The sequence below is a fragment of the Moschus berezovskii genome, chromosome 11 (assembly GCF_049115385.1).
Source record: "Moschus berezovskii isolate FMDL1 chromosome 11, NW_MosBer_1.0, whole genome shotgun sequence".
Classification (NCBI taxonomy): Eukaryota; Metazoa; Chordata; class Mammalia; order Artiodactyla; family Moschidae; genus Moschus; species Moschus berezovskii.
In genome coordinates this window covers 15,456,748-15,477,537 of record NC_142470.1, presented here as the reverse complement: position 1 = coordinate 15,477,537, position 20,790 = coordinate 15,456,748, and positions in this window count along the sequence as shown.

Genomic DNA, 20,790 nt, shown 5'->3' with positions numbered 1-20,790 from the left:
AAGTTTTCATTAGAATCTGGACTCTCAAACCTGTGGAAGGTCACACTGGGAGTCTGGGTTCAAATTACTCTGAGGAGATGAAAGGAACAGGTGAGCTGAGAGGTGTTCCTGGGTTCCCACAGGTCCAGGGAGGTTTGGGATGAGGTCACCAGGGTTGACACTAACAAGGAAGGCAGGAAACCATCACTTGCTTTAGCACATGGCTTTGGCTGGTCAGTAAAGGGGGAAAGTCACTCTATAGATGACATAAGTACCTCACAAGAAGCATCTGACCTTAGCTGTCACCTTCATGTGATTCTAGAAGTCAGAATGGGGTCCTGGAAAGACAAGGAGGTCATCAATGGCAGGATGCAGAAGGGAAGTGGTAAATGAGTCCCTCGTGCCTTTGCCATGCAATATAATAATAATTATTTTAGTTATTATTGGTATTATCATTTTTTGCATTAATAAGAGTTGAGAAGGGTGTCAACAGCTTGGAGATACTATTTTCTAAGTTTTACCCTGTGAGATAGTTTGTGGAGTTACTAGTCCTCTTGATATCCAGATCTTCTGTATTTTTTAACATTTAGAAGGACCCTCCAGCTTCTCTTTGAGCGACTTTGAAGCCATCAGAGTCACTCCAGCCTACAGAGAGTCCTGTGTATCCTTTTCAGTCAGGGCAGTTAAAACAAGTGCAAGATGTTCTCATGATACTCAGCAGCCTCCTCTGATGGAAGGAGTCTGAGTCTCTGAGTCACCACGTGGAGCATGGCTGTCCTGGGGGACTCTGACATGCTTTGGATGTTCCAAGAGCAAAAGTCAACATTGATCATGTAAAGGCACAAGGATTCTGAGATGCATTTATTACAGCAGCGGTCTGTCCTGAGTAATGCAAAGAGGAGAAGCCATGCTGTGTACATGGTGAATAACTTAGCTTAGGTCATTTGATGAGCAAAATGTGGGACCAGGATTTGAAATCACAGCCATATACCCCATAGCCATATACCCCACAGCCATATACATAATCAGCACTCTTTTCTGGATTCCTTCAGAAAGGGGACCAGCTCAGTCTCCAGGAAGCAGAGAAGAGTGAGAGCTCCTCAATGTGCAGGCGACACATATCAACAGGTGGCTTCCCAGGCATTTATGCGCAAGGCACCCATTGGGAGGAGCCTGCTCCAACGATTCTTCTTCCAGTTGGGGAACTTCTGACAGTGATTTAAGCCCATGTTTTCCTTAGAAACAATGTTAAAAATATGAGTTCATGACCTTTGCTAAGCTAATAGGTTATAATGAAAGTGAATAATATTTAACATGTTTATTGTAGCTTAGAGGCAAAGATATTTATCAAAATATTAAAAACCAATAAAGCAGGCATGCCCACCAATCAAATGAGAGCTGCTTTGGTATGTAACTACAGAATAACTGGTTTAATCTTATAAATACACACTGGTTGGATATCAGCACTCCCTAGAAAAACTACAGACAACTATCTAAGAATAAGAGTGGATATGTTAAATATGTTGATCAAAGTAGAAAGCTAATAAACCCGGGATAAAATTGATTTTTAAAAATTGACTTGCTTTTTCATTGACTTTTAATACGAATATATTCAGAGTTTATTATTTCTTTTTCTATTCTAAAGGTCTAATGTAAGAAAACTGTCTAACTGACAATTTTCACTACTTGACCTTTTAGTGTGTATCTGGTAAATCAAATTTTTTAAATCATATTGCTATAGAAATTTAAAGGAAAAGTCTTAACTTCTTGTGTTTAAATACATGAGAATTTAAAGTATGTTATACATGTGTGTATGCATGTGTGTGGGTGTATATACCAAAAGTATGTTTTGGAGATAAAATTCTTATAATTCAAGATCATAATGATGCATTAATTTGCCTTTTGCCATTACATTTAAGTTATTAAATGCAAAATGACATTTAAATCCAATATTTAAAGAGCTTGGGTCTTTCTAAATGGAGAATTCTGGCTGCCTCTTGATAGCAGCACAGTTACTAGAAATCGTTTGGGATATGCTGGGATCATCCATGACTACTAGCTCTCTGCCACATTCTGCTTTACACTGGAAGAGGGCAAGGTTATGTGTTATTGTCTCTATGAGCTTGGTTCTCACTGGGGAAGGTGAAGGGACCCCCGCTTCCACCCTCCACAGATCACATTACGTAAACAGAATTGGGCCACCTTCTTTCCTAAGAGCATCTGCTCCATGGATGGTCCCTTGTGTGCCCATTTTGTTTTGCCCAAGACCGTGATCATGAGTAATGGATCGGGCTGAGCCTACTAATGCATGATGTAATTGTCAGAGGGATTTAATTATCAGCACATTGCAGGTGGGGTTACTGTGCCAGGAAGTCTCAAGTTCACCCTCAGACAATTTAGAATCAGTGTGACTCACAGGAGGACGAGTTCTCCAAAAAGCCCCTCATGATGGGCTTGCTCCTCTCTTACCTGTCTGAAAACTTGGAATAACAGTGACTTCTTTTACTTGCTAATTTCAGTGGAAAATTTATGAGAGATTGCTGCTTCTCACATGTCATCTCACCACTGCATAGAGAGCATTCGCCTACCATGCAAGGCATTTTCAGGGCTTCCCTCATAGCTCAGTTGGTAAAGAATCTGCCTTCAATGCAGGAGACCCCGGTTCGATTCCTGGGTTGGGAATATCGCCTGGAGAAGGGATAGGCTACTCACTCCGGTATTCTGGCCTGGAAAATTCCACGGACTGTATAGTCCATGGGGTCGCAAGAGTTGGACATGACTGGGCGACTTTCACTTTCAGACTTGAAGGCTATCACTCATTGAGTGCTAGCTATTTAACACAAGCTCCAAAAACACAGTGCTTATCAAGAATACTTTCATTTCTCTATAAACAGATCACTTAAATAATGAAGTACGACTCCATCTGGTTTTAAGATAAAGAAAGACATAGTAATAAAATTGTTTTATGCAAAAAATACTAAAATAATTATCAACATCAGCTATTGATAGCTGTAATTATCAGTTAATTTATAAAGCAATAGATAAAGTGCTAGACTTATTGTAGTAGAAGGTTGTTAAAAATTGAGTGCTATATACTAAGTATATATATAGCATATGGATATATAGGTAGTCTATTTATTAAATAGGTACATTATTTAATTCCTCATATAGATTAGGGCACAGATTCAGGAATGTTAGTTAATTTGTCAATAGGAAATAAGAGATATATAATGTACATAAGAGAAATAAAGACAAAAGTCAGAGATTCACATTAAAGAATATAGTTAAGAAAATCAGCTTTTTATAATTTAGAATTTTTGAAACAGAGAACAGTTTGTTGCTGTTTTAAAAAAAAAATTACCAAGCTAGTGTACAAATATATACCCATGCTCAGATTCGAAGTTTCTACTTTAGGATCTGCAAGTCCTATACCATCTCCTTTCCATCCAAATTTCCTAACGCTCTTTCTCACTGGTTCGTGCTCTTCTGTCTGCTAAGAAGCCCAAACAGGTTAATAACTCTATTAACCAAAAGTACAAAATTAGATATAAACACAGTGAATCATTACACAAATCGTTAAATTTTTTTTCAAAGTAATGTTTAATTGAATGGAAATATAATAAAAATGCATACTTGAATAAAGAAAATAAGCTGTTTATATATGAAGAGAAAGATAAGTTGATTTTTAATTATTCTTTACTGTATTATTTCGAATATCTACTATGACTAAGTACTTGTTAATAACCTCCAGAAGTTAGTAAAATTAGAAAATATTTAACTTGATGTTTCATTCATCTTCTAATGTATCACTTTATAATTCTCTTATAACCCAAGTGTATCTACAATTGAATCAATGCATATGTTTTTAATATATATCAATGTATGTAAATGTATATTTGTAAGTGCATACATGCATGCTAAGTCACTTCAGTAGTTTCCAACTCTGAGACCCTATGGACCTTAGCCTGCCAGGCTCCTCTGTCCATGGGATTCCCCAAGCAAGAACACTGGAGTGGGTTGCCAGTTCCTTCTCCAGGGAATCTTCCCTACCCAGGGGCTGAACCTGAGTCTCTCACATTGCAGATTCTTTACTATCTGAACCACCAGAGAAGCCCCTAAACTAAGGTGCACTTTCCATAAGTCAGAAGCTACTTGATCTGGTCTTTAATTATGTTATCTGTTTAAGGCACGTGAATCAAATATCAAAAAATGATTTAATTTTAGAATAACTTACTTTCTTAAAATTTTAGATTCAAAAAATAAAATTTTATTGAAATGCTGCTATTTTATACTGTTACTGAAATATTAGCACTAGTATAATATCTTTCTGCTTCATTGAAGATATATAATATATAAAATCTCTTCTTGGATCCTATGCTCTAAGTTCTATAGTCTATAAACACGCTCTCATTTTTTAACACTGGTAAGAAAGCCTGTGCTTAAACATCTTTGTTTTTTTAACGTCAGCTGAAGTTTCTTATACATAATAAACACTGGTTGATATGAATTTTGCTTGCTCTTTACAAAGTCAAGTATTTGCGAGCAAATTGACAGTGCTTCTATTTATCTTATTATTCAGTCAGTTCAGTCACTCAGTCGTGTTTGACTCTTTGTGACCCCACGGACTGCAGCACGCCAGGCTTCCCTGTTCGTCACCAACTCCCCGAGCTTACGCAAACTCATGTCCATCCAGTCGGTGATGCCATGAATCTTTCTCATCCTCTGTCGTCCCCTTCTCCTCCCACCTTCAATCTCCAATCTTATTATTAACTTCCATTAATCTTCAGCTTCCACAATCATCCATTTATTTTTTCACATCTTTATGAGCCATCGTTCCTGGAACTCTAAGTGTTCTATATTATACTTCTGGGAACCACTGCATTTCCTGGATTAATTTTCAGGCAATTCAAAGCCTCATCACTTACTTGCTGCGTGATCTTGGGTAAGTCAGTCTCTCTGAGCTGCAAAGAAAGGCCTCTGGAAGAAAACCCTCTGCCCATGGGGTTTCCAGGCAAGAATACTGGATATTATAGAATATAGGGAAGATGCTAAAGAACTAAAGATGCTGTATCCTAGATAAAGGACATGAAATCTGAGCTGCTCAGGTAGGTGCAGGGATCAACTCCTCTAGAGGTATCCTGGGTCCAGGTCAGCAGGAATTAACAGGAAAACAAAGCATGGGGCTAATATCAACAAGGCTAATGAATTGGATTTTGTGTGCTTACTTCTCACACTTCAAAAATGCAAGTTCTTCTGTTGGTCTTCACGTGAACTTCCATGATGGTGTGCTACTTGACCGTGTATCCCCATGCTTAGCTAAGGAAACTCTTGCTCACTTGTATTTCATCTATGGCCCAGGACAAGAGTTTTATAGTCACGGAGCTCAGGACGCAAGCCATAGATAGCTCTGTCTTTAATGGGCAGGGAGACTGGCAATTTATCTCTCTTAAACCACTTACCTCAATATGACAACTGACTTTAGTTTTGAGAAGATGCAGTTTGACTTTAATACATGTGTTTATTTTCATTCATTTTCTCCTCCTTTGCCCCAATCTTAGCATCAAAAGTCTCACTGATTTGTTCTTTACAGACCAGATTTTCTGAAAACAGATAAAGAAAAACATTCCTTTACTCTCTAAGTAAGTGCTAAACATCTACTCTGGGCAAAGATGAACTGGGAGAAGGAAGTTCAGGGATGAATAGTCATTTACAGTCCCTGGACTCATGGTCCTGCCACTGTTCAAATGGAATAAAGGTGACTCGGTTCCTTGTTTTAGAAATGGCTTATTTTTAGTGGCTAAAATGGAAACGACATGTTTCTTCTTTGGGCGTAGCTTAAGGACAGTGTGTCTTCCATCTGGCAGCTCTGAACCCTTGTCAATCTCAGCTCAGTCACTCCTATTTGGAGTCTTCTCTGACCCCCAGAATTACAGGCATGTCCTGTTGTGCTAATTGGGTTCTATTGCCATGTGTTTGCTTACCTTGTTTTGCCTGTGATCAGTCGTGTCTGATTCTTTGCGGGTTCACGGACTATAGCCTGCCAGGCTCCTCTGTCCATGGGATTCGCCAGGCAAGAATACTGGAGTGGGGTGCCATTTCCTTCTCCAGGGGATCTTCCTGACCCATGGATCAAACTCACATCTCTTGTGCCTCTTGCATTGGTGGGTGTGTTTTTTAATGCTGCACCACCTGGAAAACTCACCCACCAGCCGGCATAACTCTGGGGCTCAGACTATCATTCTAACTTGCTGTCCACTACTTCCCTCCTATATTTTACTTCCCAAGTAAACTATTATCTTGACAAAACTGGAAGAAAAAAAAAGGATTGACAGAGGAATGAATGAATAAAATACTGAAGTAAAAAAAGGAAGAAAAGAAGAGCCTGGGGTGTGTTTTGACCAATGTCTATCCGCTTCCTTAGAATACGTGCTGTGTTAGCAAGAGTTCAGAAGATAGCTCAGCCTGTTTACTACACTTTGAAGGATTTTCTCTTTTGTGTTTTGGTTAAAAATGTAAGACTTTAATAATTTCAAAATTGTATATTCTCTTGAGAGTCCCTTGGCCTGCAAGGAGATCAAACCAGTCAATCCTAAAGGAAATCAGTCCTGAGTATTTATTGGATGGACTGATGCTGAAGCTGAAACTCCAGTACATAGACCTGATGGGAAGAACTGATTCATTAGAAAAGACCTTGATGCTGGGAAAGATTGAAGGCAGGAGGATACGGGGATGACAGAGGATGAAATGGTTGGATGGCAACTCCGACTCAATGGACATGGGTTTGGGTGAACTCCAGGAGTTGTGATGGACAGGGAAGCCTAGTGTGCTGCATACCATGGGGTCGCAAAGAGTCAGACATGACTGAATGACTGAACTGAACTGATATTCTCTTGGGAAAGGTAATTCCCTTTCTTATTATCTTCCTTTAGACACTTTTCTTGTTTATTTTCTCTGTACATATTTCCATATTTTTCTCTACTGTTGCATTTATTAAATAGTACAGATGTGAAGAGAGTTGGGATTTGGTATCAGATAAGAAAATGATGTATGTAAGAGTCTACTTCATACTAGTTATATGACTTTTCAAAAACTCTTTCTCAGCTACATTTTCCAGTTGGTACAGTTGGCCGGATTCTTCTATATTGACAGTGGAAAGTGGCGCCATAGACTCAGACCACTTTGGGTGGGATCAGAAGTGAGGATCCAGGTCCTTACCCTAATGCACAGATGAGGTGTGTATAATGACCTTGCCTAAGATTCCACCCTTGAAGATCCCACATTTTCCAGCAGCCCAGACAGTTTTCTGTCTCCTCCCCCTGTCAGGATCATCCTCTCTGCTGAAGACAAGCTCAAGTGCACAGACTTGATCTTTCGCAGGTGTTCAAGACACCCTCTCCTTATTGCAAAGTGCAGTTCCAGTTGCTTCAGGGCTCGTGTGCCTCAGCCTAATTGAGTGCTAACTGATGCAATACAGCCAGAGCTGCTAGAGCTTAATTTGTGTGTTAAGTACTTCCCCTGAGCTTTGGGTACCTTGCTGCTGCTTCAGCACCAGGATGGATGGAGTAGGCCTGCTCTTCCCCTGAATCTGACTGTGTTGCTGTCCTGTATGAGCTTTGTGATTCTGTTATGCCTCCTGATGGTGTCTGTGAAAGGGCAGGGCCTGGAAAGGGATGGTGGGTGGTTTTGAGGACCTTACTCAAATAGCTTCTTCCTAACTTGCAGGTTTAGATTTCACTAACTAGGAATGGGACACTCAGCGCAAATACAGGAAAATTATCTGTCTTTTTCTATAAAACCATCTTCAAGGATTTAAAAAGTAGCTTTTACAGGAAATAACAAGAGCTTGTCTGATGTCAAGTTAATCAAAAATTATTTTCAACTCGTGCAAACCCAGTACAAATTCAGCTTCACTAAAAAACTCTCAGAGGGAATAAAAAAACTCATCCAAAAATTCTTCTGTTTGGACTTTTTTCTGATCTCAACTGATTATCACCCAACTACACAAAGCCACTGTGCAGAGAAGGCCGTATCTAAATCAACAAGATTAAAAATCTAGATCCCAGGTTCACTTTTAGAACATGGTTTTCTCAGTTGGATTTTTAAAGCTTCCAGGTAGGTCAGTTTTAGTTGCACTTTCTTAAAGTTTCTTCATGAGTGTTAAACTCAGGTAACTGTCAAAGGATGGTTAACTCAACATCCCAGCCAGGCGCTGAGTATATGGAGCGCTGTTCACACTCTAAAATCAAGTGGAATCTTTAGTTCCATGCTTTCCACTTGGCTTTCTTGGTGGCTCAGACGATAAAGTGTCTGTCTGCAATGTGGGAGACCCGGCTTCAATCCCTGGGTTGGGAAGATACCCTAGAGAAGGCAATGGCAATCCACTCCAGTATTCTTGCCTGGAAAATCCCATGAATGGAGGAGCCTGGTAGGTGACAGTCCATGGGGTCACAAAGAGTCAGACATGACTGAGCAACTTCACTTTCACTTTTCTACCTGCGGTACCATGGAGTGAAATCAGTTTATCTCTGCAGTGCTGTCTAGAACTAACCTGGCACATGGCAAGGGCCAACAATCATTGCTGTTAATACTATCAGCATCTCTGAAGGGGCACGGGATGCCCGCTCACAAGTTCTGCCAAGAAAAGATGGCCTTTGAAACTCACGTCCGAGGGCTGGAGAGGTTACTGGGTTGTGCCCCTCTCCCTTGAAGCCAGGTGGCACACCCACCGTCCCCCAGGAGCTCGCAGGGCAACAAGTGCCTCCTGGGAGGTGGGAAGGGGGAAGGTCGTTGCTTCACTTGGCAGCATCCAAAGCCAAGGTATTTCCGAGGTGACCCAGCTGCCATCTTCCAGGATGGGAGAGCTAGGTGGGTTTGTTTTTCACTTGAATTTGTTGTATTTCATTCCCCCGTCGAGGCAGCCTTGGTTGCCTGAGAAGGATGCCAGCAGAAGGAGCGGGCAGGGTGGGGTGGCCCTGGGCACTTGGCCCCTCTGCTCCAAGTGTGGGCTCAGCAGCAGGATTTCCTGGGAAGCAGACTTGCTGGGGACTTTGCACTCGGCAGGCCCCGGGCCATGACTCCCAGCAACCCCCCCCCACCCTCTACCCCCCGGGATTGGGCCCTGCTGGCTTCTGGCGCCAATGTGACCTGCTCCCCAGTCCCAGCTGCACTCAGGAGGACCTGGTTTCCCCAAGTGGCTTGGAAGGAGGAGAAAAGGAAAGGCAAGATGCCCAGGTCCCAGGGGACAGGAGGCTTCCAACGAAAGCAGTTTGATGGCATCAAGCTGATTGTTATTGCTTTTTGTCCCTGAACATCAGCCCCGATCAGAAACAGTAGTGCAACAGTAGTGCTCGAGGTGTGATGACAGCCACGGTGAGCCTGAGGAGGTGTCGGTGTGGATGAGAGCAGGGCTGCAACCATTCACTCTGTTTTGTGGGTCCAGCACAGCCAGCTTCCATCAGCATGTCTTTACCTGGCACTGGACGGCTGTGCTGGACAGTTGTGCAAGGTGGCAGCCACCCTGCACATTACAGGATGCTTAGCAGCATCCCTGCCTCCACTTACTAGGTGCCAGCAGCGCCCACTAACTGTGACAATGATGAAACGTCTCCAGATTTTGCCAAATTTCTCCCAGGGGGCCGGGGGCAAAATTACCCCTTTGAGAATGACGACATTTGATGTCAGATCTCTTTACAATAAGCCTGTGATTGAGAGAGATGAGTTGACTCACTGAAAAGACTCTGATGCTGGGAAAGGTTGGGGGCGGGAGGAGAAGGGGACGACAGAGAATGAGATGGCTGGATGGCATCACCGACTCTGTGGACATGAGTTTGAGTGAACTCCGGGAGTTGGTGATGGACAGGGAGGCCTGGCGTGCTGTGATTCATGGGGTCGTGGAGAGTCAGACATGACTGAGCGACTGAACTGAACTGAACTGAACTGAGACATCCTTTCCCCATTCTTACATTATGGTTGAAGAGCAGTGCTAGTGGTATAATAGTGTGTGTGTGTGTGTGTGTGTGTGAGTGTGTGTGTTAGTTGCTCAGTCGTGTCCGACTCTTTACAACGCTATGGTCAGGATCCCACCAGGCTCCTCTGTCCATGGAATTCTCCAGGCAAGAATACTGGAGTGGGTTGCCATTTTCTACTCCATGAGATCTTCCTGACCCAGCGACCGAACCCATGTCTCCTATATTGCAGGCAGATTCTTTACCATCTGAACCCTCAGGAAAGCCCCTAATAGTAGCAATAGTAGCTAATTCCAGATGGCTCAGTGGTGAAGAACCTGCTTGCCAATGCAGGAGATGCAGGTTCAACCTCTGGGTTGGGAAGATCCCCTAGCAAAGCAAATGGCAACCCACTCCATTATTCTTGCCTGGAAAATCCCATGGACAGAGGAGTCTGGCAGGCTACAGTCCATGTGGTCACAAAGGAGTCGGACACAACTGAACGACTAAAGAAAACAGCTACAATGTCAGTTAAGGGCAGGAAGCATTCTGAAAGTGTTCCTTGCCAAACTCTAATACTTTGGCCACCTGATGCTTAGAACTGACTCACTGGAAAAGACGCTGATGATGGGAAAGATTGAAGGCAGGAGGAGAAAGGAACAACAGAGGATTAGATGGTTGGATGGCATCACTGACTCAATGGACATGAGTCTGAGCAAGTTCCAGGAGTGGTGATGGACAGGGAGGCCTGGCGTGCTGCAGCCCATGGGGTCACAAAGAGCAGCTAAACTGTGTCTCCATTGTTCACTTCGCCCTCTAAGAAGTCCTGCAAGAGTACTGGCGCCCCAAGTTAATGAACTGAGGATAAAATATCACCAAGAAAGCTAGGGAGATAAAGCTGTTTGATTCCAAACCCTTTCCACCCAGTGATGCTGCTTCTTTGGAGAAAAAAAATTAATATTATTTTCATTCCTGTTTATGAGCCTGGACCACACAGTGTGTGATATGAGTCATCCTGCCCTCCTCTATGCAGTACCTGGACACCTGGAAATATACCCAGGGGGCCTGGACAAAAGCGTGTCCTCTGCGGACACAGCCAGACCCCGGAGGCACGCGGCTTTCCCTCCGTGTGTTGTCCCCACCTCCTCCACGTGCGTGGAGTGTGGTTGACTGTCTGACAGAAGACCTGCGTGAGTGAACCCTTGTGCAGAACCCGAGGGATCTATCTGGTCTCCAGAGCATGCCGACAAGACTCAGGAGTAGGGTGGAAGGTATTTAAAGTCCCTGTTCATGCTTTACAGCCCAGATTGGCAAGACTTTTACTTTCTCTCCTTCTGCCTCCCACTGTCTTGATTAACTGTAAGATAATTGCTGTAAGAAAATATAATGCACAAATGCACCAGTGATCGCTGTTCTCTTAGCGATCCGCGCTGCATTTCAAAGAAAGTTCATACAGTGGTTTCATTTTCCTAATAGGTCACTAGTCCTTCAGAAACCAGGCAGAGTTTTGTTCGTGTGTGTATATGTGTGTGGACACCACTGTGGGCCAGGCCAAGTTGACTGGTGCCACTGTTACCGTTCACTGAGGTGATGGATGCTGAAGTGTTGTCACTGTTCACTCAGGAGCGGATGGGCTCAGGGCAGGGTGGGGGTGGGGGGAAGGTTTCATGGGGAAGAGAATAGAATAGGGTTGCCAATCTAAGACATGGACTTCCCTGGTGGCTCAGATGGTAAAGTGTCTGCCTACAATGTGGGAGACCCAGGTTCTATCCCTGGGTTGGGAAGATCCCCTGGAGAAGGAAATTTCTACCCACTCCAGTACTCTTGCCTGGAATATCCCATGGATGGAGGAACGTGGTAGGCTACAGTCCTTGGGGTCGCAAAGAATCGGACACGACTCACCTCCCTGGACCAAGACCACCAGGCAAGTCGTCCCAGGATATGGAATTGGAGTAGTGTCCTGACAGAGGACATGGCAATAATCAGGAAACAAAGCAGCAGAGCAGCACCTCTAGAACAAGAGCAGGTGTAAAAGTCGAGAGGTGTGCAACTCTGTGGTGTGTGGGACACACGAGGAGTGTGTGCCATCCATCCGCAGTGGGAAAAAATAACAAAACGGGGCAGGGCTGGACCACTGACGGCTGCCTGCCTTGTTTGCTTGATACCTGCTAGTTGCCAGGCAGGGTGAGACTGCAAACAGAAGAGCCAGAGCTGGGGAAGCCTAGCTGTAGGCTGAGTGCTGGAAGGAAAGAGGACTTCAAGGACGGCTGTGAAGTTCTCACTCTGGTCTTTGTCAGAGAATATCTCATCTGACTCAGGGATGTGTTGTGTAGTTAGACAGCATGGTGGCTTAAGCCAAGGTGCTGGGAGAGGATTACAATGATCCATCCTGAAGGCACCGTGTCTACTTTTATAGAGCCTTCAAGGTGCCAAACAAAAGAAATTACTTTACATAGCAAGGTGAGGTCAATGGGGGAGGTGATGAGGGCAGAAATTCCGCTGGGTTCTCAGGTTTCATTTCTAGAAGCATTCACAGTGTATCTCTGTCTAAAGAGCGGTGCTAGGTTATGTGGCAGTTCCAACAATGTGAGGCCATCTCTGCCCTCCAGGAATTTACTGGGTCAGAGGAGGCAGAGACGGAGAGAACTGTTTGCAGCTCTTGTTCAGGGACGTGTCACTTTGAGATCTACAGAGATAGACATGAACACAGATATCCACCAGCTGCTCATGTTATTGATGTTTGGGGCTGCAGAGTTTCATTTTCAGAGGGTGTCCTGAGCATGCTGGATGTTTTCCATTGTGTCTGGCCTCCACCACTAGATACCAGTAGTCCCTTCTCACCCGCCAAGTGTGACAACCAAAAACATTTCCAGATACTGGCCAACGCTCCCCGAGTACAAAGTCACCATGAGTTGGCAACCAGAGACACATGGTCTGGATCTAGGCGGACGTATGCGTAGATTGATGTAACCTGTATCCACACAGGCGGGTATCCAGTCAGCCTTCCCTCAAAACCCAGGTGGAGAAGGCTGAGGGACACAGATACACCCCCACAAGGGCATATCTCCTGTGCACCAGGGACCAGGTGATTGCTCACTTTAAAGTAATCAAAGCAGAACGATTGGCAGTAAGCAAAAAGCCGTTCTCTCTCACTGGATTCCATTCTAACTGTCACTGAGAAAATGAAGAGAATAGTGTAGGAAAAGGCAAGACACGTGGGAGAAGCAGACTGAAAGCAGGCAGGCCCTGATTCCTTTGTAATTGACAGTCAGCGTGCAGAATATGATTCGTGCTATTTATCAAGTAAACCACAGGTGCCAGGAGCATCTTTGAATATCTTCTATGTTCAGACTCCAAAGCCAGTGTATACCAAGAATGAGAAATCTATGCTGGAATAAATCCATGTTTATAATTATGAAATAATCTCTCATCCCAACCAGTCCATTCTAGAGGAGATCAGTCCTGGGTGTTCATTGGAAGGACTTATGCTAAAGCTGAAACTCCAATACTTTGGCCACCTCATGTGACGAGCTGACTCACTGGAAAAGACTCTGATGCTGGGAGCGATTGGGGGTAGGAGGAGACGGGGAAGACAGAGAATGAGGTGGCTGGATGGCATCACCGACTCTGTGGACATGAGTTTGAGTGAACTCCTGGAGCTGGTGATGGACAGGGAGGCCTGGCGTGCTGTAGTTCATGGGGTCGCTAAGAGTCGGACACGACTGAGCGACTGAATTGAACTGAACTGAACTGAACTGAACACTAAAATGTCTTGAACTGCTTATCTAGAGAAAGGGTGCAGATGAACCTCTTTCCAGGGTGGGGATAGAGACACAGACATTGAGAATGAATATATAGACAAGGAGCAGGGAAGGGGAGGGTGGGGTTAACTGGGAGCTAGGATTGTACATAGGAGTGTATGTATGTACACTAGTATGTGTAAGTATAATAGTGTGAAGCTAGTGGGAAGCCGCTGTATAGCACAGGGAGCTCAGTTCAGTGCTCCGTGATGACCTAGGGGGGTGGGATGGGGCTGCGAGGGAGGCTCAAGAGGGAGGGGAGATATGTATACACACAGATGATTCATGTTGTACAGCGGAAACTAGCACAACCTTGTAAAGCAATTATACTCTGATAAAAGTAAAATAGATACGTACATGATATCTATGTTAGAGCTGTTTCTAAAATAACTCTTTCAAAAGCCTTGGCTGTCCCTTGCAGCTGGGAAGTTGGTGTCTCATAAGCACTTTAAAAAATAAACTATGCCAGGACACTAGACTTCACTGAATAGTAATAAGCGACCCACACGATACAATTTGAATGAAATGAAAGCATAATCAAAAATGCCTTCCCCACCTGCCTTCCCAGCAGGAGAGGCATTTCTTTGGGTTAAGTCATTGTCTGCAGATGGTCCTGTAGAAATGTAAATATGATACTCAGAACAAGATAATGCATTAATCAACACATTATCACCAAGTTATTAATGAGGTAAGCCAATTAGGACACTCACTCACTCAACATTTATTGTAGGATTCCCATATGCCAACCACCGGCTAAGTGCTGGGGACACAGAAGGGAAGCAGACAGGAGCTCTGAGGGAGGCTGCAGTTTATTGAGTCACACAGACTCCTGGTTCTATGAGCTGCAGTTGCGATATTTTATGCTTTCACTTAAAACATTAATTTTCCTCTAGTTCTGAGTGCACCTCTAGTCTCAGTCAACCTGTAGGCGTGGCTCCCACCAGGGGCTGCTCTTGAAACCTACACATGTCCAATCTCCCCCGGCTCCCAGTCCAAACAAGTGGAATCTGAATCTATGGGATGGCTGCTAAGCAACAGAATTTGTCCATTTCCCAAGGTGATTCAGTCACAGCGAAGGTAGGGAGACACCATTCTGCTCGGTCTCCCTTAGGTAAATACACTCCAAGTCAAGGATTCAAATTCTGTTTCCCAATCTTGCTCACTTGCTGAACTATCATTTCACAAGCATCTCCCTAGAAGGACTAATCCAGTTCATCTGCGTTAAAACCAAGTATGCACTTTAAAAAAGAGCCTCTATGTGATTCTTACGATGAGTTTAAAAATAACTGAGAAATATACTTGAAACTTCAAAGTTGATTTCCACTGGTCAATATGCTTAGTACCCTCTTCCATCAGCACCTGGGAGCTCACCCTAAAATGTTCACTCCGGAGTCCAACATAATATTCTACCTTACCCAGCACCACCCTTCCCTTCTCCCCTCCAGACATCGGGGAAGAGTCCCTATTCCTCTGATGAACTTCTCATCTCATCACCTCCCAGAATGATGAAGAAGCTGGCAGCCCTCAGTGTGGCTGGAGTCTGCTTCTACCAGTGAGGTATGCATTTCTTCTCAGCTTCAAATTAGGTCAAATTGGTGGTTTGAATTCAGTAACAGTGGGAGCATTTGTATTGCAGAAATTGGCAAAGACCACAGAAGTGGCTTTTTTAAAGGATAGGTGATAAACATCCACTAATAACCACTGCTATCATCCATTTCCTCAAGGGACAAGAGAGATGTCCTTGCTGGAGTTCACTGGAGCAGTCAGAGAAGTCCAGAAAATGGGTGTGGTGGAAAAATGGCAAAATTCTGACACTAACAGTTGTCAGCATAGACAGTGGATCCAGAAAGATGTATCATTGGCTTGAAATAGGAGCTTGCCAATGCAGGAGATGAAAGAGACACATGTTCGATCCCTGGATTGGAAAGATGCCCTGGAGGAGGGCATGGCAACCCATTCCAGCATTCTTGCCTGGAGAATCCCATGGACAAAGGAGCCTGGTGGGCTACGGTTCAGAGGGTCACAAAGAATCGGACACTACTGAAGTGACTTAGCAGTCACACAAGCAAATATAAATCACCTGCATCTTTATATTTTTTTTCTTTTTAATTGCTGTTCTGCAATGACAGCTACTTTGTGATTGTAGCATTTCATTTGATGGTTTAAATCCTGAAAATGTTGTTTTACTCCTACAGAAAATGTGGAGGCTAGTGGGGGCCACCCCTGGCAATCGCAACCGTCTGGTATGACTGACGTGTGGAAAATGGGGGAGAGGAATTTTTTTTTTCTTGCTCCAACATGCCCTCCAATCCTGTGTCTTTGCCATTCTAATGATTTCTCTTTTTCACATCAATAAGTAAATGGATACTATCAGCCTCTATAAAATGTATAGTGACTATTATTGCTGCTGCTGCTGCTAAGTCACTTCAGTCGTGTCCAACTCTGTGTGACCCCATAGACGGAAGCCCACCAGGCACCCCTGTCACTGGGACTCTCCAGGCAAGAACACAGGAGTGGGTTGCCATTTCCTTCTCCAATGTGTGAAACTGAAAAGTGAAAGTGAAGTCGCTCAGTCGTGTCCGACCCTTAGCGACCCCATGGACGGCAGCCCACCAGGCTCCTCCATCCATGGGATTTTCTAGGCAAGAGAACTGGAGTGGCTTGCCATTGCCTTAAAGGTTTTCAAAAAAAATTGGATGAATAATAGCTAAAATGGAACATGGTGTAATTATTATAGACAATAGCTAAAATGGAACATGGTGAAATTATTATAGACAGAAGAACTGCCTAAGTATCAGATTGGTTTAAAAGTGGGTTCAAGAATGTTAGGGAAAAGCCTGAACCAACTTTTCAACTAACCTGCTATTTATATCTTAATAACATTAAAAACTGAAAAAAAAAAAAAGCTTCAGAAAAAGCATACATTTGAAATAACAGAAAATAAATTATACTTGTTTAAAAAGCAATAAAACAATAAAAACTTCTTGGCAGACACAAATCTTTAAAATTTTCTTGAAAAAGTAAACTTAGGAAAATGATTTCTATTCTATATCTATATTTTATAAATTGGCTTTGCATTAAAATATAAATATACTAAACCTTCACTTTAAAATACATATGGTATTTCTTTAATAGTCAACTTTACTTGCACTTCAGTAAAAGCAAAATGGAGAGAAAATAGAAATGACTTGTTTGTGTTGTATGAAAATGCAGTCTGGGAAGTTGAGTTTAAGAGTATCCGTCCTAGCAAATATTTAAGACAAAATTAATCAATGTCAGTATAAACTTCTTTTAACTTTTTGTGTTTCTAAACATGTGGTGTCAGCAGTTTTCTTGGCATCTAGTTTATAGGGTCAAAATAGCTATTCTTATCTTATTAGGATCAAATCGTCAAAAACATTTGCATAATGATGATCTCTAATTGAATAAGTTCTTAAAAAATTTAATTCTCTAATATACTCAGTGTCACTTCACCTCATCAATAACTGCAAAGAGGTCCACAGCTGTTAACATAGACCCATCTGGTCTATATTTCAGCCCTTTGGTGGAGGGGGGTGGCCACATGGCCCTGTTGAGACACAGACCAAGTGACCTTGCGGGCACCTTGCGTCCAGAGGGAAGATGGGCAGAAAACTCTTAGAGAAGAATCCCTGAGCAAAATGGGATCCCTGGCACGCTAACAATTCTTGGTGGGAATATGTTACTCATGTTATGTGATAGCAGGTAACATATGTTACAGCAGGTACAAGCAAAGGCCCATCCTGGTGAAGCTATTTTTAAAGTTCTTGTGATTTATTATTAAAGTGGCCCACAAGCACCTGAGTTTAGAAAAACTTAGTGACACATGCGTCCAACTTCATCCACCGGCCTAGGCACGTGAGCAAATATCCCAGATGCATGGACACTCCGGCTGGTATGTGTGCAGACATGCACGCAAGTATGTATGCGTGTGTTATGTGCATGTCACTGTGCAGACCTAAACATGGGCCAGGCTTCTCACCTGGCTTCTGTTTCTCAGCAGGGAAACAGGACCTCACAGAAATGCTAAGTCAGCATTTTATCAGCAGTCCGTTGAAGTGCGGTTAAGCCAAATTTAAGCAGATTTCCAATGGACAGAAGGTCCTCCATTAACATTTGTGCTTTTCCTACATTGCACTGGCCTCCTGGAGTTAAGGCTGAATGGTCCTTGGGGGAGAAACTCGAGTCTCCCAGTTTACCATAGCTCTGTTGGAGAAGGCAATGGCAAGCCACTCCAGTACTCTTGCCTAGAAAATCCCATGGATGGAGGAGCCTGGTAGGCTGCAGTCCGTGGGGTCGCTAAGGGTCGGACACGACTGAGCGACTTCACTTTCACTTTTCACTTTCCACTTTCACACATGGGAGAAGGAAATGGCAACCCACTCCAGTGTTCTTGCCTGGAGAATCCCAGGGACGGGGGAGCCTGGTGGGCTTCCGTCTATGGGGTCACACAGAGTCGGACACGACTGAAGTGACTTAGCAGCAGCAGCATCTTTGATAAGGGTTTCTATTCAACAACCGCTAACGTTTTAGAACTGGACATGGACCAACAGACTGGTTCCAAATAGAAAAAGGAGTACATCAAGGTTGTATATTGTCACCCTGCTTATTTAACTTATATGCAGAGTACCTCATGAGGAACGCTGGGCTGGAGGAAGCACAAGCTGGAATCAAGATTGCCGGGAGAAATATCAATAACCTCAGATATGCAGATGACACTACCCTTATGGCAGAAAGTGAAGAGGAACTCAAAAGCCTCTTGATGAAAGTGAAAGAGGAGAGTGAAAAGGTTGGCTTGAAGTTCAACATTCAGAAAACAAAGATCATCGCATCTGGTCCCATCACTTCATAGGAAATAGATGGGGAAACAGTAGAAGTAGTGTCAGACTATATTTTGGGCTCCAAAATCGCTGCAGATGCTGACTGAAGCCAGGAAATTAAAAGACGCTTGCTCCTTGGAAAGAAAGTTATGACGAGCCTAGATAGCATATTAAAAGGCAGAGACATTACTTTGCCAACCAAGGTCCATCTAGTCAAGGCTGTGGTTTTTCCAGTGGTCATCTATGGATGTGAGAGGTGGACTGTGAAGAAAGCTGATCACTGAAGAATTGATGCTTTTGAACTGTGGTGCTGGAGAAAACTCTTGAGAGTCCTTTGGCCTACAAGGAGATCCAACCAATCCATTCTAGAGGAGATCAATCCTGGGTGTTCGTTGGCAGGACTGATGCTAAAGCTGAAACTGCAATACTTTGGCCACCTCATGCGACAAGTTGACTCACTGGAAAAGACTCTGATGCTGGTAAGGATTGGGGGCGGGAGGAGACAGGGACGACAGAGAATGAGATGGCTGGATGGCATCACCAGCTCGATGGACATGAGTTTGAGTGAACTCCGGGAGTTGGTGATGGACAGGGAGGCCCGGCGTGCTGTGATTCATGGGGTCTCAGAGAGTCGGACACGACTGAGCGACTGAACTGAACTGATTGAGTAAACCTGTGCACTGCACACTGTACCCATGTAAACCAGAATGACGCTCTGCCTCTGGGGAGTTAAATTCTGGTGGGCTTCCATATCGACTGGAGGTTAATTCTACCCGCTATGCTGAAGAAGACAATTAGACCAGCATTTTCTGACTGGAACAGTCGGATCATAAAGGTCCTCATGAGGCCAAACAAGGGCTTGTCTCACTGGAGCGCCCCAATCAGGGACCTCAGTTCTGTTCCCCTCTCTCACATTCATCCGCCAGCATCCGTCCCCTCTGGAGCGCCACGGCACTCAGGGTCCTATGCTCACGACTGCATGTGAACAGATTCAGTTCAGTGGTCATCATCCATTATCTATCTCCCGGCTGGACTTTCATCTCCTTAAGAGCAGAGATTGAACATGTCTCCGAAGAATTCCCATTCTCAGCTGCTGCTGCTGCTGCTAAGTTGCTTCAGTCCTGTCTGACTCTTCGCGACCCCATGGACTGCAGCCTACCAGGCTCCTCCGTTCATGGGAGTTTCCAGGCAAGAGAACTGGAGTGGGTTGCCATTGCCTTCTCCGATTCTCGGCTAGAAAATAACAACAAAAAAAAAACGAGACTCTAAACCTTCCTTTCACGTAGAATTCATCCCAGCATCTCGCGGTTTTATACATCCTTTTCCTTTTGGTGTTCTCTTTCTTTCCTTGACATCAGCACCTGGTCAGGTGCCACAGTTGCTCCTCACCTGCTATCTGGGCTCTTCCTTCTTTTATGCTATGGGCATCTCCTTGACTTGGTTTTCTGTGTAAGCCATAAAGACCCTGTTATTAATATTTTATTAAATTCATGTGTTTGAACTCAAAGAGGACTATGGTTACCATCTGTGCTCCAATCACCCTGAGTTTTTCAATTATGGCAGAAGCAAAAATAATATTGTAAAGCAATTATCTTCCAATTAAAAATAAGATTTTAAAAAACACAGTCATTTTAAGATAATAATAGAAGATTTTCTACAATAGGACTTCAAGCCATATTTTCTGGAATAACTTTTTAGGGCTCTAGATATTTCAAGAAGTGTTTATTACAGTGAGCTGAAATAGGAAACTTTTATAGGGAGTGTTTGAGTAACTTCAGTGTTTTTCCTATGTATTAGAGACTGTGTTAGATGCCTTATATTCTTATTAGATTGACTGTTTCCATCAGTTTTGCCAGGTCAGTGTTATAACTACCATTGGCTAATGGGGGTTTAGCCTTCAGAGGTGTAAATTGTCAGCTCAAGCTTATACAACAGAAAGGTGACAAACCTGATGCCCCGGGGCTGTCCAGCTAGAAGGACAGCCCTTCCGGTGGACTTCCTCCAGACCTCTCAGCAAATGCTTTAAGCTCCACCCCACAACACTTCTACTTAAGGTAGGTAATCCATTCCAAATTCAATTCTCACTTTCTTACAGGTGCTAACTTCTAAATCCCTGATCAAAAACAGCTGTTAATGAAGACTCCTCAATATAATTCTCACCTCCAACACATGTTCACTCCAAGCTCCTTGAAAAGACTGGAAACTGGTATGACCCCCCAGATAACTCTT